Here is a 17,509-nt window from a genome sequence, read left to right as displayed (position 1 = left end):
TTTAGGACTAACCCAGCAAGCAGAGTAATATTTTTTCCAACAAGCTGAAATGCTGGAGATGTGGTTACAGAGGACATGTAGCTTGTGCTGGCCATAAACTATAGCGGAGAAAGGAATTCAACAAAAGGAAGTTATTGTCACCTACAAGCATGAAGTACACCAACTAGCAAATACAGAGGAGCCTGTTACAAACTCTGAGCCTGTCCATAACAAGATGGCTACTTGGAGCTGTTTGTAGTGCAAGATTGAAGGGATTCAAATGTTTTATTCTGTGTTCATGTAGATGGATAAAAGTAATGCAGTAGTTTTGATTTTTTGAATGGGAAATTTGCTAATGTTACACTAAGAGAAACTAACACAGCACTTTAAAGCTATAATCAAGGGACAATCAAAGTTTTAGGATGTCTGCAAATAAATGTAAACTACTGGGGTACTTGTTTGCTGTTACTATTGTTGTTATATTAGGGTACAGACCTTCTCTAATTGGCACAAACTGGCTCAAGAACATAAAGTATACCACAAGTTAGGTCTGGTGGCGAAAGAAAAAGAAAAATCTATTTTTGGTACAGTCACGGGTTTAGTGAAAGGCATAACAGAATGTATTTTTAAAAGGCCAAACCAACATTTCTTAAGGCTTATCTGGTGCCTTATATTTTGTGAGAACCCGCAGAAAGGCAATTAGAAGAATTGCAGGAGCAGGGAATAATTTCATCTGCTGAATTTAGTGAATGGGCTGCACTGCCTGTGTGTGTTCCTGAAACTGATGAAGTGTGAGGATTTGTGGGGACTATAAAGTCATCATAAGCCCCAGGTTGCAAGCAGATCAGAATCCAATTCCAAAACCACAGGATTTATGTGCTAAACTGTCAAGAAGGGTAAAGTTTACAAAGCTTGACTTGCCTCAAACATATCAAGAGGTCATGTTAGAGCCAGATTCTAAAATATCCTTACTATGGAGACATATAAAAGACTGTATAGGCACAAAAGGCTACCATTCAGTGTACACAGTGACCTGCCAGATTTAAAAAAAAAAGAAGAAGAATAGATCAAGTTCACCAAGGTTTTTAATTTTCTTGTCAGCTATTTAGACATATGGTAGAAATGTAGAGGAACACTTGAGAAACACTGAAGGGATTCTGAAAACTTTGCAAAAAATGTGGTCTTAAAGTTAAGAAAAATAACCAAGTTGCTTATTTACGGCCCAGCACAGGTGCAGGGGAAGACAACACAACCCTTACAAGAAACAACAAATGCTACTGAGAACATGGCTCTACCTAAAAATGCTTAACAGCTGAGGTCATTTTTAACTTTGTTAAAACTACTATAAAAGATTTATCCCAAATATATATACAATAAGCCTAATGTTTTCACTGTTACAGAAAAAAATGTAAAATGGTTTGGAGCAAAAGACAAAATAAGGCTTTTGGAGATGCACATTGAGGAGTTCTACCGTGCTGGTACATTTTAATCCAGAGCTTTCCTCACTATTACTAAGTGATTCTTCACCAGTAGAGGTAGAAGCTGTAATTTCACACAATTGCAAAGATGAGCAAGAGAAATCTACCACATTTGCTTCAAGAACATTAACAGAACAATTACTTTTATACTGAGGAAGAGGCATTTGGTATTATTTTTGGAGTAACTCAATTTTATGAGTACTTATTTGGAATGAAATTTACTTTGGAAACCAATTACAAACCTCTGATAGGAAAAGTAATTCCAAAAGAAGGTATTCCGGGCTTAGAAGCATCCAGGATGCAGAGATGTGTTTTAATCTTAGTTGCATATCAGTATAATATCAAGTGCAAATCTTCAGTACAGCACATGCTAACACTGATACACTATCCATATTGCCTCTGAAATTAGAGACAGAATCAGAAGTGGATCACTGTTCAGAATCACCCACGCAGAAGATCTCCCCATTAGTGCAAAAAAAGATAGCCACAGAAATGAAAAGACCTATTGGGTTAAAATAACGTAATATACTCTTTCTGCAGGACAGGTCATATAGGAGAAATTTAGTTCTAATTCTTGTAACAAATATAGATTTGTCAGTGAAAAATGACTGATCACTAAGGGGTACAACAACAGTAATACAAGGCTTACACAGTAGGAGCCTGGCTGAGTTACGTGAACTTCACCCCGGCATAGTGAAAATGAAAATCTGACTAGAAGTTGATTTTGGTGGCCAGGCTTTGAACAAAACACTGAAAGCGATTAGTCAATGTGAACTCTGAAGTAGTCACCAACACAAGTCACAAACCGTTCCACACCGTCCACAGAAGTTGGTTACTCCGGCTATATGAGAGCGTTTATAGTGGTGCCGCTGTGTCGCTGTAGCTGCTCCACTGTAAGTGCTCTAGGGCAGCCGCTCAAAGCTGACAGGAGAGAGCTCTCCCGGCAACTTAATTCCTCCCACATGAATGGCAGTACCTATGTCAGGGGCAAAAGCTCTCCCCCTGACAGCACTATCCACACTGGTGCTTAGGTTGGTGTAACTTATGTCACTCAGGGGGATGGCCTGAGCGACATAAATTAGACCGACCTAAGTGATAGCGTAGACATAGCCTAAGACTTGGCAAAGATTCCATGTTCATTTTGCACATAATAAGCAAATGGACTTCTAGGTGGACAGAAGGACATATGACAAACACTTCTACTGCTAAGATTACTTAGACATTGTGGAATGTGTTCACTGCATGTGGTTGCCCAAGGAGTTTGGAAGCAGATGCGCTGGAGCTGAAGTTGGAGACTGAATGTAGGAATGAAGGGATGCTAGATGTAGCTTGTAAATAAGGACTCTCTGTGTTTTTATTTTTGTTTTTATTATGATCCAGGTAAAGTCACTCTAATTAATTAAAAGAAGCATATTTGACAAATTGGATTTTGGGAGGCATAACACCCAACACCCATTAGCCAGACTTCCTAGCCAAAAGTGTATATAAAACCTACGAGGAGGATGGCCAACAACAAGGCCAAGAAGCAATGTTCTAGTGGAAAGCCTACACCTCTTAACAACTCTCTATGGCTGGGAAGCTAGAATCTCTAATGGGAATTCTGCATCCTGCAGTTTTGGACTCCTAAGGGGATACATTTTTCATACCATCTTCTGAATAGTAGCTGTCTGATAAGATCTTAAATCCCCCTTCCAGTCCCCTCTAGATGCTGGAAGGAGCCTTTTCTCTCTTCCCCACCCCACAGAGCCTCCTGAACACTGTGACAGGGTCCCTCATCTTCCTGGTTGCTTTGGGGGGTGGGGTGGCAGGGTGTCTCTACTTCTCCAGTCTCTTCTTTTTTATCCTCCTCCTCTATAAGGGAAACAGGGAGGGAGGATGAGGGTAATAAACTGATAATCTGAACTTTATGAATAATTTTTAAATATATAAATACATAAATATATGATCCTCACTGGGCCCTGCTTGGCCATTACAGGTTGGCAGTTTCCTGTAGGTATCATTGTAGAAATGAGCTGAGGAGGGATTTGAAGGAGGATAAGGTAACGGCTTTGTGGACTGGCTAGACTAGGGAAGGCATTCCACAAGTATGGTGTGGAAGTAAGTATATGGAATGTTTCTGGAAGAAGAGAACAAACAGATGGTGATATTGGTCACGTAGTATGTAACCTATCATTTAAATCAGCTTCTATACCAGATGACTGGAGGATAGCTAATGTGATGCCAATTTTTAAAAAAAAGCTCCATAGGCGATCCTGGCAATGACAGGCTGGTAAGCCTAATTTCAGTACCTGGCAAATTGGTTGAAACTATAGTAAAGAACAGAATTATCAGACATGTAGATGAACAGGTTTTGTTGGGGAAACATCAACATGTTTTTTGTAAAGGGAAATCATGCCTCTACCAGAATTCTTTGAGGGGGGTCAACAAGCATGTGGACAAGGGGGATCCAGTGGATATAGTGTACTTAGATTTTCAGAAAGCCTTTCACAAGGTCACGCACCAAAGGCTCTTAAGCAAAGTAAGCGGTCATGGGATAAGAGGGAAGGTCCTCTCATGGATCAAGAACTGGTTAAAAGATATGAAACAAAGAGCAGGAATAAATGGTCAGTTTTCAGAATGGAGAGAGGTAAATAGTGGTGTTCCTCCAGGGGTCTGTACTGGGACCAATACTGTTCAACATATTCATAAATGATCTAGAAAAAGTGGTAAACAGTGAAGTGGCAAAATTTGCAGATGATATAAAGCTATTCAATATAGTTAAGTCCAAAGCAGACTGCGAAGAGTTACAAAGGGATCACACAAAACTGCGTGACTGGGCAACAAAATGGCAGATGAAATTCAATGTTGATAAATGCAAAGTAATGCACATTGGAAAACATAATCCCAATTATACATATAAAATGATACGGTCTAAATTAGCTGTTACCACTCAAGAAAGAGATCTCGGTGTCATTATGGATAGTTCTCTGAAAACATCCACTCAATGTGCAGCGGCAGTCAAAAAAGGTAACAGAATGTAGGGAATCTTTAGGAAAGGGACAGATAATAAGACAGAAAATATCATATTGCTTCTATATAAATCCATGGTACACCCACAGCTTGAATACTGCATGTAGTTCTGGTTGCCCTATCTCAAAAAAGATATACTGGATTTGGAAAAGGTACAGAAAAGGGCAGCAAAAATGATTAGGGATATGGAACATCGTCCATATGAGGAGAGATTAATAAAACTGTGACATTTCAGCTTGGAAAAGAGATGATTAAGGGGGGGATATGATAGAGGTCTATAAAATCATAACTGGTGTGGCGAAAGTAAATAAGGAAGTGTCATTTACTCCTTCTCATAACACAAGAACTAGGAGCCACCAAATGAAATTAATAGGTAGCAGGTTTAAAACAAACAAAAGGAAGTATTTCTTCACATAATGCACAGTCAATCTGTGGAAGTCCTTGCTAAAGAATGTTGTGAAGGCCAAGCCTATAACAGGGTTCAAAACAGAACTAGATAAGTTCGTGGAGGATAGGTCTGTCAATGGCTATTAGCTAAGATGGGCAGGGATGCAAAACCATGCTCTGAAGTGTCTCTAGCCTCTGTTTGCCAGAAGCTGGGAATGGGCAACAGGAGACGGATCACTCGATGATTGCCTGTTCTCTTCTTTCCCTCTGAAGTACCTGGCATTGGCCACTGTCAGAAGACAGGGCTAGATGAACCACTGATCTGACCCAATACGGCTGTTCTTATGTTGGCATCGACGCAATAGAAGACAAGAGCAGATAAGAAGGGAGACACAGAATTGCAAAGGGCACTAAGTGAGGACAAGCTTGAACGTGATGCGGTGGACAATGGGGAGCCAACAGATGGATATGAAGAGGAGGATGATATGGCGAGAGCAACAAGCCAGGGAGATGATTTTAACAGCTGTGTTCTGCAGGGCCTGATGTTGTTTCAAGGAGGCCAGTGAGGAAGTGGCTGCAACAGTCAAGATGGGAGATGAAGAGGGCCTGGACAGGAATTTTAGTTGTGTGGATAGAGAGAAATGGATGATCTTAGGTTAAGGAGGAAGAAACAGCAGGATATGGACACAACCTACATTTGTGGGGCAAGAATGGGAGTGGTCAGAAAGGATACATAGATTATGAGTCTGGGTGATAGAAGTGTGGCGGTGTTGTAAAAAAGGGACGGGGGAGGGGGGGGAAGAGACAATGGGGATGGTTTCAGAAGGAAGTTCAAAGTTCCGTTTTGGCCATGTTGAGTTGGTACTGAGTCATCCAAGGGAAGATGTACGACTGGATGGAGGAAGACTGGTGAGGAGTGGAGAGGTAGATTTGCAAGTCACCGACATAAAGATGGTAGTGAAGCCAACTGAATAGATGAGATCACTAAAAGAGTGTGTACAGAAGAGAGGAGGAGTGAGCCAAGGATGGAGCCCTGTGGTATCCTTATGGAAAAGGGAAGAGGTCAGCCTAGTGAAAAAGACACTGAACGAATGACCAGAGCAATTAGGAGGGGAACCAGGAGAGGACAGACACACAAAAGTCAAGAGAGGACAAGAGGAGGATGGAATACAGACCCTTAAGACTTGGCCAAGAAAAGGTGACTGGAGATGTTAAGGAGATAGGTTTCAGGAGACCCAGAATATCTTTGCTTAAGTCAATTTAAAACATATTTAAACTACTTAAAACTAGTTTAGTTTTAGTTTACTTTAGTTTAAAACAACTTAAACAACTTAAAACTACACTGACAAGCTATGGGGCCTTTCAGCTTACAGATGACCTGCAAAGGAAAAAAACTGAGTCTATGTCCTCTATTTGCTCCTTCATGATGCATAAGGAAGGTCTGAAAGGCTTTTTGTTTAATTTCACAAGGTTTTTTCTCATATTCATTACCTTAGATAGATCTGGAATAATAATATCCCCCAGCTCTTAGAAAGCACGTTTCATCCTTACATTTCAAAGTGTTTCAAAGTGTTTTATAAAGGATCAATTCATTTCATTCCTCACATTTTACTGGTGGGGAAACTGAGACACAGAAAGGGGAAGTGATTTGCCCAAGGTCCCCACAGTGGCACAGCTTAGGAGAGAATCCAGATCTCCTGAGTCCCAGTCCAGTGCTCTGTACACTAGGCTTATCTTTTCTAGGGAGTGTTTTGGAGGTCAAGAGACCTAGAAGAGATTTTTAGGCAGATTATTTCATCTCTGTTTGGTTTTTAATGCTAGATCACCAGCTACAGCCAAGCCACAGGTGGAGGGGCAGTTAAACAGGAAGGGTGGGAGACTGGATGAGTCAGAGAGATTATGGAGCCTTTCCCCTCTAAAGCACTACTATCCCACGCTGGTAGGACTGGATAATTCAGCAGAATCAGAACGATTATTCATTATACATCTGCATTAATGGACGTGGTATTTGATATAACCCAAAATAAAACAAAGTCCCTGCCCCCATAAGCATATGATCTAACAAAGGCAAAGCCAAGACAGGGTCACAACACCAGTGTGGAAGACCACTGATGAGGGGCCCAGTGCAGTGCAGCTAGGGAAGATTCCTGGAAGAAATGGGTTTTAAGGAGGAGATGGAGGATGCTTGGCATATGAGGACAGGGAGAGTGTCCTAGGCATACAGAGCAGCAGGATAGAAGGCCCAAAGAAGAGTGGAAAAAAGAGATGCAGAGATCAGTAAAGAGAGAATGGGGAGGAGTGCAGGAGAGTAGGAGGAAATCAGAGCAGAGATGTAGGTGGGGTGAAAATGTGCAGGGCCTTAAAGGTGCAGAAGCAGTACTTAAATTTGATGCAATAACAGATAGGAAGCCACTGAAGGGATTTGAGGAGAGTGCTGACATGGAGTGAGAATCAGCAGAGGAAAACAGATAACTAGCAGCAGCAATAGGATACTGAGTCTTTCACCTTTAGGGCACCAATCCCAATCAGGCCCCATGTTGTGATGGGGCAATGGAAAATAAGCCTTTCACATTTCAATAAAGCCCCAAGAATTCCTTAAGAAGATGGTCCTGAACTCTGCTACAAGGTCTCTGGATTGAGCCCTTCTGGATATTCTGCACCAGCTTCATTTACATTTTAAAACCTCCATTTTAAAATGAGTTAAGTATGAAAATGAATAGTGTATTCAGTACAGTCTCCCCTGTGTTATTCATTTGTACATTAAATGCAATTTATTTTAAACTGTCTCCACATTTTCACTTTTTTAATATGCCACAGATTTTTGTACTTACAGTGCATAACTGTATCATAGACATTTTCATAGTGCAAGCTGAAGATTTTGAGAGCCGGACAGGGAACAGTTGGGGCTATTGGTACATAGGGAGGTGTGGGAGGCAGTTTGGGAATGGGACGAGCACATTAGCTGGATGTTTCTCTTAAACAATCAGCAGTGAAATAGTTAGTGATTATTGACATTTAAATGGTTATCTTTAGATTTCTGGGTTAACATCCAATAGAGACGAATGGGCAGTTCACACTTCTTAGAGCCTGAATCAGTAGCCTTTGCAGATTCAAACACTTGATTCATGTTTTCAAGGTTATCTTCAAAACCATCAGGCCTAGAAATATAATTTATTTTAAAATGAAAGCTGAGATTCTGAAGCACTATTCTGCAGCTGTAGAACTCACAGGGCTCTGCCAGTAAGGTAATGATTACAATCTGGCCCTAGGTTAGGGGGATTTGATGATTGCTGGGGAGAATTGGGGAAATGAATTACTTGTCTTAGTCCAGTTCTTCATGGACAGATGCCCACATCACAAACGGCATTAATAGATCTCCCCGCTGACATTCTCAGCGGAGGCCAAAGGCCTGAACAGGTCACGGAGACTGAACTCCCCAATACAGGTACACAAGGCCAGGGCTGAGGTCCATTGGTGGGGGTGGTGTACCGAAGATGCCTGCATTGCTGTGGCCCCTGGGGTTAAAAAGAGAACCAAGCTGTTGCCTCTAGCATTCAAGGTCAGTAACATTTCTTAAAGCAAAAAAATTGAGTTTACAAGTGTCCAACCTCCCTCAATTCAATAATTTCCACAAGAATTAGGGGTCGCAACCAGATTCCAAATTGGGTATTAACATTCAGCTTCCTTAAATTGTCCCTGCTATTTCAGTTCAATATGGTATTGCCTGACCCCTTATCCTGATCCCAGGTACTGTCCATAAAACCATGGATTTTAACACAAAATCCAAGGAACTAACAAGACATGTGATGAGACGAATGTTATATGCTATCATTCATTTAGGTAACCTTTGTCCTGCCATACCCCTTTAATCTCCCTCATTTAATGTGAAATCTTATTTAGGGCCTGACCTCGAAAAGTACTGTGTACCCTCAACTCTCACTGACTTCCTTGGAAATTGAGGACACTCAGCACCTCAAAGGATTATACTGCTTATACTGTAAAGACGAGACTTTCAAGCCTGAGTGCCTGAAGTTAGGCTTCTAAGTCTATATTCAGGCAATTAAATAAGTAAGCCTCATTTTCAAACTGCTGAGCACCTAGCAGCTCTCACTGATGTCAACTGTGGGCTGATGGACACTTACGACAATCAGGTCACTTATTTAGATGGATTTAGAAGCCTGACTGGCACCCAGGTTTGAAAGTCTTGGTTAAATTCCGAAGGACATAGACCTGTTACTTGTCTGTAGAACACCTTGCATATTTATGGAGATATATAATATTCTTCCCTTTCCCTCCCACCTTACACCTTTATGTAACATCCTTGGGGCTGCATCATTCCACCCCAGAGGCAGCAGCATTTCAGCTTTGGGTTAACAATCATAGAACTGTAGAATCATAGGACTGGGAGGGACCTCGAGAGGTTATCTAGTCCAGTGTCCTTCACTCATAGGCCGGACTAAGTATTAAGACCATCCCTGGCCCAATTCACGTAAATAAGTAGCAACAACAACAAAACCCAGCAAACCATACACCCCTCAAATTACTCCCTCCCCCTGGATTTACCAGCATGTCCTGGCTTCTGCATATCTGTCTTTCAGACTGCAAGCTTTTCAGGGCAGAGATTGTCTTAATTTTTGTGTCTAGAACAGCACTGAGTACTCTGTCAGCAATTAATGAATAAATCACAAACAATTACGCACAGGCCCCACACAGAATTCCGCCTTGCAAAATTGTCATATTTACCAGTTCAGCCACAAAATCTAAAAACTCATCCTTTATCATGATGACAGACAAGAATTAAAATACAAATCTTTTATACGTCCTTCAAAATATTACTTGCTGTGAACAAGAAGAATTTTCCAAGGCTGGCATACACATTCAGTAAAGTACTGTGGCATCCGACTGAACCAAAGGCACTAGAAAAATGTCAAGTCATTATTGTAAGCGCTGGGGCAGAAGAAGGTAAATTAACCCCAAGAGCAGGAAGAGTCAGTAAATCCCTTTGAGTGTATGAAGGCCAAAATGCCTCATTTATTGCCTTCCTTGCACGAGACAACGTATTCTACTCAAAGCAGATGGACTGCAAAACTAGAGAGCAAAAAGTGGGAGGGCATCTTATAGTGCCCCCAGAATACAAACATTATGGTTTCAGTCCCCCTTTGTAAAATCCACTGCGCCACGCTAAGAATCACAGAGAGGTCAAAATGCAATGGCAAAGGTGGGGAGTCATCTGGGGGTGACCTCACACTCCTTTCTGTGAGCTTACTGTCCAGTTACACCAAGGAATCCCTCTCGATCCTCATTCTTGGATTTCCCTGTTAGTATGTATTTTCCTCCTGGAGTCTGAGTTGGTATCTGTCAGAGCAAGGGATCCTTTGGCCTTGGATTTCCTTGCAACTGTCTCAGGAGAATAAACTTGTGCCAGTATCTTGAACAGGGAAAGGGATACCTCAGGCTGGAATTTATATGGGATTGTCTTTGGGGTGCTGGATCTGCTAAAGGAATCTGCATTAGTCTCTTTTGAGGTGATGTCTCTTTTGGACTTGATTTCCCAGTGAATGACCCAGGGCAACTGTGTTTTCTTGGGAAGGAGAGGGAGCACTGTGCTAGTGTCAGAGGGCTCCCTTGGGGTGGGATTTAACGATCCCATTTTCACAAGACAGCAGGGCCTGTACCCCACGACACAAGCATCAGGATTCACATTCCCAGATCCTAAATAGAGCAGGAGTCACATGTGAAGGATAGTAGCAATGGAATGGATCCTCTTAGTTTTGAAAGTGGGTTCCACCAATACTACCCCTGAAATTTTCATCCCCAGGCCCCGGGGTACAATGGGATTCACACCAAAGGGCACCAATGCCAGGACTCATCCCACAGCGCCCCTGCATACAGTGGGATCTACATCCGAGAGTGCCAATACTGATATTCAAACAACTCCCAGTCCCAAGCACAGTGGGTTTCTGCAACCCCTAGGATACTAGCAGCAAGATTCACACACATAGCCTCATGAGCATTGCATGATACACACCCCTAGGGAACCAATGCTAGGATTCACCCTCCCTCTCCCCAGTCTTTTAAATCAACACGATCCTCCGTATTGCCCACTGGATGACAGAAATGTATTCCATATCAGTGATGATGAAGGCTGAGTCCACAATAAAGTCAATACACTAATGACTGACGGGGAATGCCAGAGGGACTTGGATACAATTCCCTGAGGCAAGGGTCTCCAAAAAGCAATGCACTGGAAAGAAAATCAGGCCGGTTCTTTATAATGAATAAAAGGAGACAATTAATTCCAGAAATAAAGATGGAGAAAGGCACACTGAGAAAGAAGGGTGGGGAGAATTCAGAAATGGGAAGACAGAGAGAAGATGGAGAGAGCTATAGACAGAAGAGAAAAGACATGGGAAGCGAGAAGGATAGAGAGGAATAGACAGAAGGAGAACTGAGGGGAAAAGAGAGGTGATGTAATGTGGTCACTCACTCTGTCTGGAAGATTTTCTGTAGGGAGGGGGGAGTTATCTCCGGCACTGGTTTTTGGGGTGCTGCCCTTCACACTCCTCCCCTGGACTCCATCCTCAGAGCATTGCTGCCAGCTATTCCAAGATCTTCAGATTTTGAGAGGGAGGGGGTTGTGGATGAAATCAGGACCCTGAGAGGTAGAATGATCTGCTTGGGGTTGTCTGCCCCCTAAATTGCTGGTGGTATCCTAGGATACAGATATTCTCCTTTCTCTCTTCTTTAATAGCTACCTATTTAAGGGGTGTCACTCCTGGAAGATACTGTTTTCTTCTCCCCACTGGCTCTCTGGTTATATGGGAGATCAATTCCCCCTTCCCTCCCTAACTGGGGGTCCCTTTTCTCTTCCCTGTAGGTTCACGTCCCCTTTTGGGGCAGGCAAATCTCCCCCTTCTCTGAGGGAGTTCCTCTTGCTAACTCTGTGGCTATTTCAGGGAAGTCTCTTTTCTCTTTCCTGGTGGCTGGCTGGTAGGTGTTTCTCCCCCCCTTTACGTGGGATATTTAGGACAGTCTCTTTATGGAAGTCCGGGGATATTTCCTCTTCCAGGGGGGAGTGCCCCTTGCCAGCTTGGTATCTAGAACTCTGTTACCTACAGTGGGCACTGCCAGTCCGTGAGGGGTGTCTCTCCCTGGGGCCTTGCTTTCTTGTTGGGTACTGAGTGGGTGTTAATTAATTACTGGGTAACTATTTGGGGTTTTGCTTCTTTCTGGCTAAGTATTTGAGGGCCGGCTCTGTCCCCGATGGACCTAAGGGGTCTCTCTCCTGGAGGTTCCCCACTGACCGTCTGGCTGGGCTTGGGAGAAATGGGGGAGGGGGCGTCTCCTTGTCTATTTTAGATCTGGAGGGATGGGGGAGGGTGTCTCTGCGCCCTCTGACGAGGTCCTGGGGAGCCGAGGGTGGCTCCACCCCGGATGGGCAGGGGGCTGCAGGGGGTCTCGGCCCGGTCAGTGGGCTGTGTCCGCCGCTGGGCAAATATTTGGGGCTGGGGATCGGGGTCTCTGCCCCGTGGCTGGGGATCAGGGAGCTGCCTATGAGGCCCTCTCCCCAGGCTGGGTTGTGGGGTCTCTCCCGCGGCGGCGGACGGGGCTGTCACCCCGGGCTGGCTGGGGGCGGTCCCTGGCTTCCTCCTCCCCAGGCCCCGGCTCCTCTCGCCCGGGCCCGGCTGCCACTGGAGGCCGCGGCGGCTCCTGGGCCTGAGCGGGGCCGGGCGGCCGCCTCCGCCACCTCCCGCCGGGCCTCGGGCCCGTCCCTGGGGGTCTCCCCGGGCTCCTTGCGGGGGGCCCCGTCCGGGCGGCGCTGAGTCTTCCCGGGCCCCGCCGCTCCCACGGCTGCTGCGGCTGCTGCTCCGGCTGCTCCGGGCTGCGGCTCCACTGCAGGCCCCGGCTCCTCCCCGGCCTCCGCTCCGCCTCCCCCGGCTCCCCCCCCGGCCGCGGCCGCCCCCGCCTCCCTGGGTTAAGGAGGCTCCCAGAGAGAGGGTTACCCAGCCTAGCCCGGGAATAACCACCCCCCAACACGCCGAGAGAATAACCCCCTTAACCCCCCCCCAAGGAATAGCCCCTTCACCCGCATGGGGAATAACCCCCTTAACCCTCCCCCCAAGGAATAATTTCCTAAACCCACCTGGAAAATAACTCCCGCAATCCGTTTGGGGTATAACGCCCCGATCCGTAATGCCAACCCACGTAATATTCTCCCTACACGATCATCTTCTCAATCACACTAACACACACAATCAGGAAATAACCAGCCTTGGAAAGATTAGATTTTTATCAGTAAATGTTAGTAAATGTCAATTTCACGGTACACACACATACAAACCAATGAAAAAATATTTCCATCCATAATAATAAAAATGTTCAGCTAGGCAAAGTAAAATAAATGCTACTTGTCAATTTATTAAGAGTTTGATTTAATGAAATGTGTATATGTTGACATGTGATGTTGACAATTAGTTGTAAATGGTTATAAAGCTTTAACTCCTTGAATCTCAGCATCTACTTTCATTAAATACTATTATCCCCCCCCCCATTCCCACAGCTGTACATTTTTGAATAAAAATCTAAAAAATGCTTTAAAGTAAATACTGATATTATCCATCAAAATTATTTTAAAAAATTCTGCTAAGCCTAGTAATAACTTCCCCAAGATCGTTTACACACCCCAATCCATTACACACCCCAATTCCATATATAACAACTTTCCTGCGATCCCACATGTAATAATGTCCCTCCAACCCAGATGATAATTTTATCTCAGTGAGATAATTCAGATATGCGTGATAACCTCACCCAACCCATGTAATGTCCCAGTTCATAATGATCTCTTACCATTCCTGAGCCTTTGTGCCTGTTGATCCTCTGGTGATAATCCCCTCAATGTGAGATAATCTTTTAACACTACCATGTGATTATCTCCCCAAAACCATTCATCAAACCTGGTAAGAATCCCCACAAACTATTTGATAACCTGCTCCCAACCTTCCACCTAGTGGCCCAGTTTGACAATCTCCCATGGCCTTATGGGGGCCTCAACTCATATGATAATCAACCCTCAATCCAGGTGATAAATTTCCTAACCCTCTAAATCTTGTGGTAATCCCCTCCATCAAATCCCAGCCAGTGTAATAATCTTCCTTCCTTCCCAGACCTTATTGTGCAAGGTACTGAACAAACACAGAACAAAGAGATGGTCTCTGCCCCCAAAGAGTTTACAATCTAAGTGTAAAACAAGAGACAACAGATGGAGACAGAAAAAGAATAGAGTAGTCCTTGTGTGATATATTTTTATATTAAATTCAATTTATGATGCCTCTACATTTTCAAGTTGTCACAGATTTTTATGTAGAAAACACTTGACTCAATGCTGAATATATCTGGGAAAGCTGGAGATTTTGACAGATGGATGGTCAGCACTTGTGGTTTCTGGTATCCAGAGAGGTATGGGAGGTGGCTTTGTTTTTGGCAATCAGGACCCCACAGCTTTTGATAGTGGGATGGTGGTTAATTTCTACATCCTGGCCAATGAAGGCCTGTTTTCTTATTCACCATTAACAGTAGTGGTAAACAGGAACCTTTGTAATCTAATGTGACCTGAAGATACTCTAATATTTTTATCTCCCCCTAACTATAGTTTTTCAAAACCACGTTTCTCTGGGCTTTACTTTACTATTCCTGAAAAAATGTACAAATGAAAATTTCCTAAATGCCATGTTCCCCAGTCTCATTCTTCCTGGTTAAAATCTCATACTACCATGTGGAAATACATACTGTATATCCCTATGTAATATATTGGCTAGTGCCATCTATTCTTCGGGTGATAATATTGACCAAGATTTTCAGAAATAGGAGCCTAAAATTGGGCAATTTAAATCCGTGTTTAGGTACTTGCCTGATTTGCAAAAATGCTGAGCTCCCAATAGGTCTCACTGAGGTCAATACCTAAACATGCGTTTACAAATCTAATTTTAGGCCCCTATGTCTCCAAGTGCCATCTCTTACCTGTATAGTTTCTTGTGTCTCAACACATAAAGTTTCATGTGACAAAATCCTATTTCCCCATATGCTAAATTATTTTTCTTTGGTGCAATACATCCTCCCATGTGGTAATCTTATACCCTGCACTGTGATAGCCACATATCCTGAGTAATAATTTCACAAACACAATATATGCCTTTCTGGCATAATATATCCTACATGTTAATTTCATAATTTTGTATTTTATAATCTAATATACCCCTTTAAGATAACCAAAATAATGTCATACCCCCTTAGAATAATTCATGACCCCCGTGATTACCTCTTATTTTCCTGTGGGACAATTTCATTTTCCAGTGATAATCCCCACCTGAAATAATCTATGTCCTCCACTGAATATAATAAAAGATCACCATTTAATAACATAAATGATAATGAAAGAATATCTCCTCCAAATGATAATCTTTTCTGCAGCTCCCCAGGCTCCACTCCAAATGCCTTGTTTCACATAATAATTGACCATCTCACCACAGTGCGATAAATTTACATTTTCCTGCTGTATATAACACACAGCTCTCATATGTGGTCCCATGCCATATACCTGTGTGACTCTCATATCTCCAGGATATAAAATATCTAGCCTCTTTAACCATCCACAGTTGCATAGACATATTTTCACCCAAGGGGAGAAAAGGGGGCTGCAGGGCAGGGCCAAGGGACATTGGCCAGGTGCTGTGGGGTGCCCAGGGCCGGAATAGCAGGGGAGCTGCAGGGCAGGACTGAGGGGCATTGGCAGAGCTGTGTGGGGAGCCCAGGACTGGAATAGCAGCGGGCTGCAGGGCAGGATGAAGGGTCCTGGGGCTGGTTTTGTTTAACATCTACATTAATGATCTGGATCATGGGATGGATTGCACCCTCAGCAAATTCACAGATGACACTAAATTGAGGAGAGAGGTAGATATGCTGGAAGGTAGGGATAGGATCCAGAGTGACCTAAACAAATTGGAGGTTTGGGCCAAAAGAAATAGCATGAGGTTCAACAAGGACAAGTGCAAAGTCCTGCACTTAGGACAGAAGAATCCCATGCACTGCTACAGGCTGGGGACTGACTGGCTAAGCAGCAGTTCTGCAGAAAAGGACCTGGGGATTACAGTGGATGAGAAGCTGCATATGAGTAAGAAGTATGCCCTTGTTGCCAAGAAGGCTAACGGCATATTGGGCTGCATTCGGAGGAGTATTGCCAGCAGATCAAGGGAAGTGATTATTCCCCTCTATTCGGCACTGGTGAGGACACATCTGAAGTACTGCATCGTTTTGGGCCCCCCATTACATAAAGCATGTGGACAAATTGGAGAGAGTCCAGAATAGGGCAACGAAAATTATCAGGGGGCTGGGGCACATGACTTACGAGGAGAGGCTGAGGAAACTGGGCTTGTTTAGTCTGCAGACGAGAAGAGTGAGGGGGGATTTGATAGCAGCCTTCAACTACCTGAAGGGGGGTTCCAAAGAGGATGGAGCTGGGCTGTTCTCAGTGGTGGCAGATGACAGAACAAGGAGCAATGGTTTCAAGTTGCAGTGGGGGAGGTCTAGGTTGGATATTAGAAAACACTATTTCACTAGGAGGGTGGTGAAGCACTGGAATGGGTTACCTAGGAAGGTGATGGAATCTCCTTCCTTAGAGCTTTTTAAGGCAAAGGCTTGACAAAGCCCTGGCTGGGATGATTTAGTTGGGGTTGGTCCGGCTTTGAGCAGGGGGATGGCTAGGTGACCTCCTGAGGTCCCTTCCAACCCTGAGATTCTGTGATTCGGTGACATTGGCAGAGCTGCCTGGGGAGCCCGGCACTGGAATAGCCGGCGGGGGCGGGGGTTGCAGGGCAAGACTGAGGTGCATTGACCAGGCTGTCTGGGGAGCTCGGAGCAGAGTAGAGGGGAACGAGCAGCACGGCGGGGCTGTGTGGGGAGCCGCGGCGGGGGGGCGGGAGAGAGCAGCTGCGGGGACTGCAGGGATGTGCGAGGACTTTCCGGCCAATTGCGCGGATCCACCTTAAGGCGCTGACTAAGCCCCACACGCAGCGCCCAAGCGGCTCCTCCCAGGCCCGTGTCGAACCCAGCCTGGGAACGTGTGGTTGAGGCGCCGCGCCGCAGGGGGAGCCACCCGGGAAGCGCCGCGGGGCCGCGCGTTATCAGGGCTCCAGGCGGCTGCTCCCCCCCCCCCGGTGGGGGCCCGAACCCTCCATTCCTAGGGGTGGGGGGGGGGAAAGCGCTGGACAAACGCTGCAGCCCGGCCCCGCCCCCTGCGCGGGCGCCCAGCCGGACTACGGGAGCACTGCGCTCCGGGCTAGGGGCCCGCCCGCGCGCACTCTCCGCCCCCCCCCGCCCCATATCAGCGGTTCCAAGGGGGATTCACACACCCCCTCTCCCAGGCCCGTTCCCGCTACCTCCCTCATTCCTCAATGCTAATTGGAGGGGGTGATAATGTAACTTCCGTCGCTGATTGGCTGTTGATCCGATCCATCAGATTGCGACGGCGAGCAATTCGCCCCTTCGATTGGTCAACGATGGGGAGGAGGCGGTTCAGAGCGCGAGCAAGAAGGAGCTCTCCCATTGGTTACCAACGATCTGTCAATCCAGTGGCGTGTTGAGCGTGTCCGTGCGGTTTG

At 45.0% G+C, this 17,509-nt stretch overlaps 1 protein-coding gene across 4 annotated transcripts in view; it reads right to left on the bottom strand.

Moving 5' to 3' along the window:
* The window catches only part of FOXJ2 (forkhead box J2), a 34,127-nt gene extending 21,362 nt beyond the window's left edge, over positions 1-12,765 (bottom strand). For 3 of the 4 annotated variants that reach the window (XM_077824709.1, XM_077824692.1, XM_077824726.1), the window contains exon 1: positions 11,341-12,764. The gene's annotated coding sequence lies outside the window, so the exon portion shown is untranslated. Of the gene's footprint in view, positions 1-11,340 lie in introns of all 4 variants that reach the window. The other variant, XM_077824747.1, reaches the window with a different exon arrangement.
* Between the last annotated feature and the right edge of the window lie 4,744 nt (positions 12,766-17,509).

The sequence above is a fragment of the Eretmochelys imbricata genome, chromosome 1 (assembly GCF_965152235.1).
Source record: "Eretmochelys imbricata isolate rEreImb1 chromosome 1, rEreImb1.hap1, whole genome shotgun sequence".
In the NCBI taxonomy this organism is placed as follows: domain Eukaryota; kingdom Metazoa; phylum Chordata; order Testudines; family Cheloniidae; genus Eretmochelys; species Eretmochelys imbricata.
Note: the sequence above shows the minus strand (reverse complement) of the source record. Positions and strands in the feature narration are given on the sequence as shown.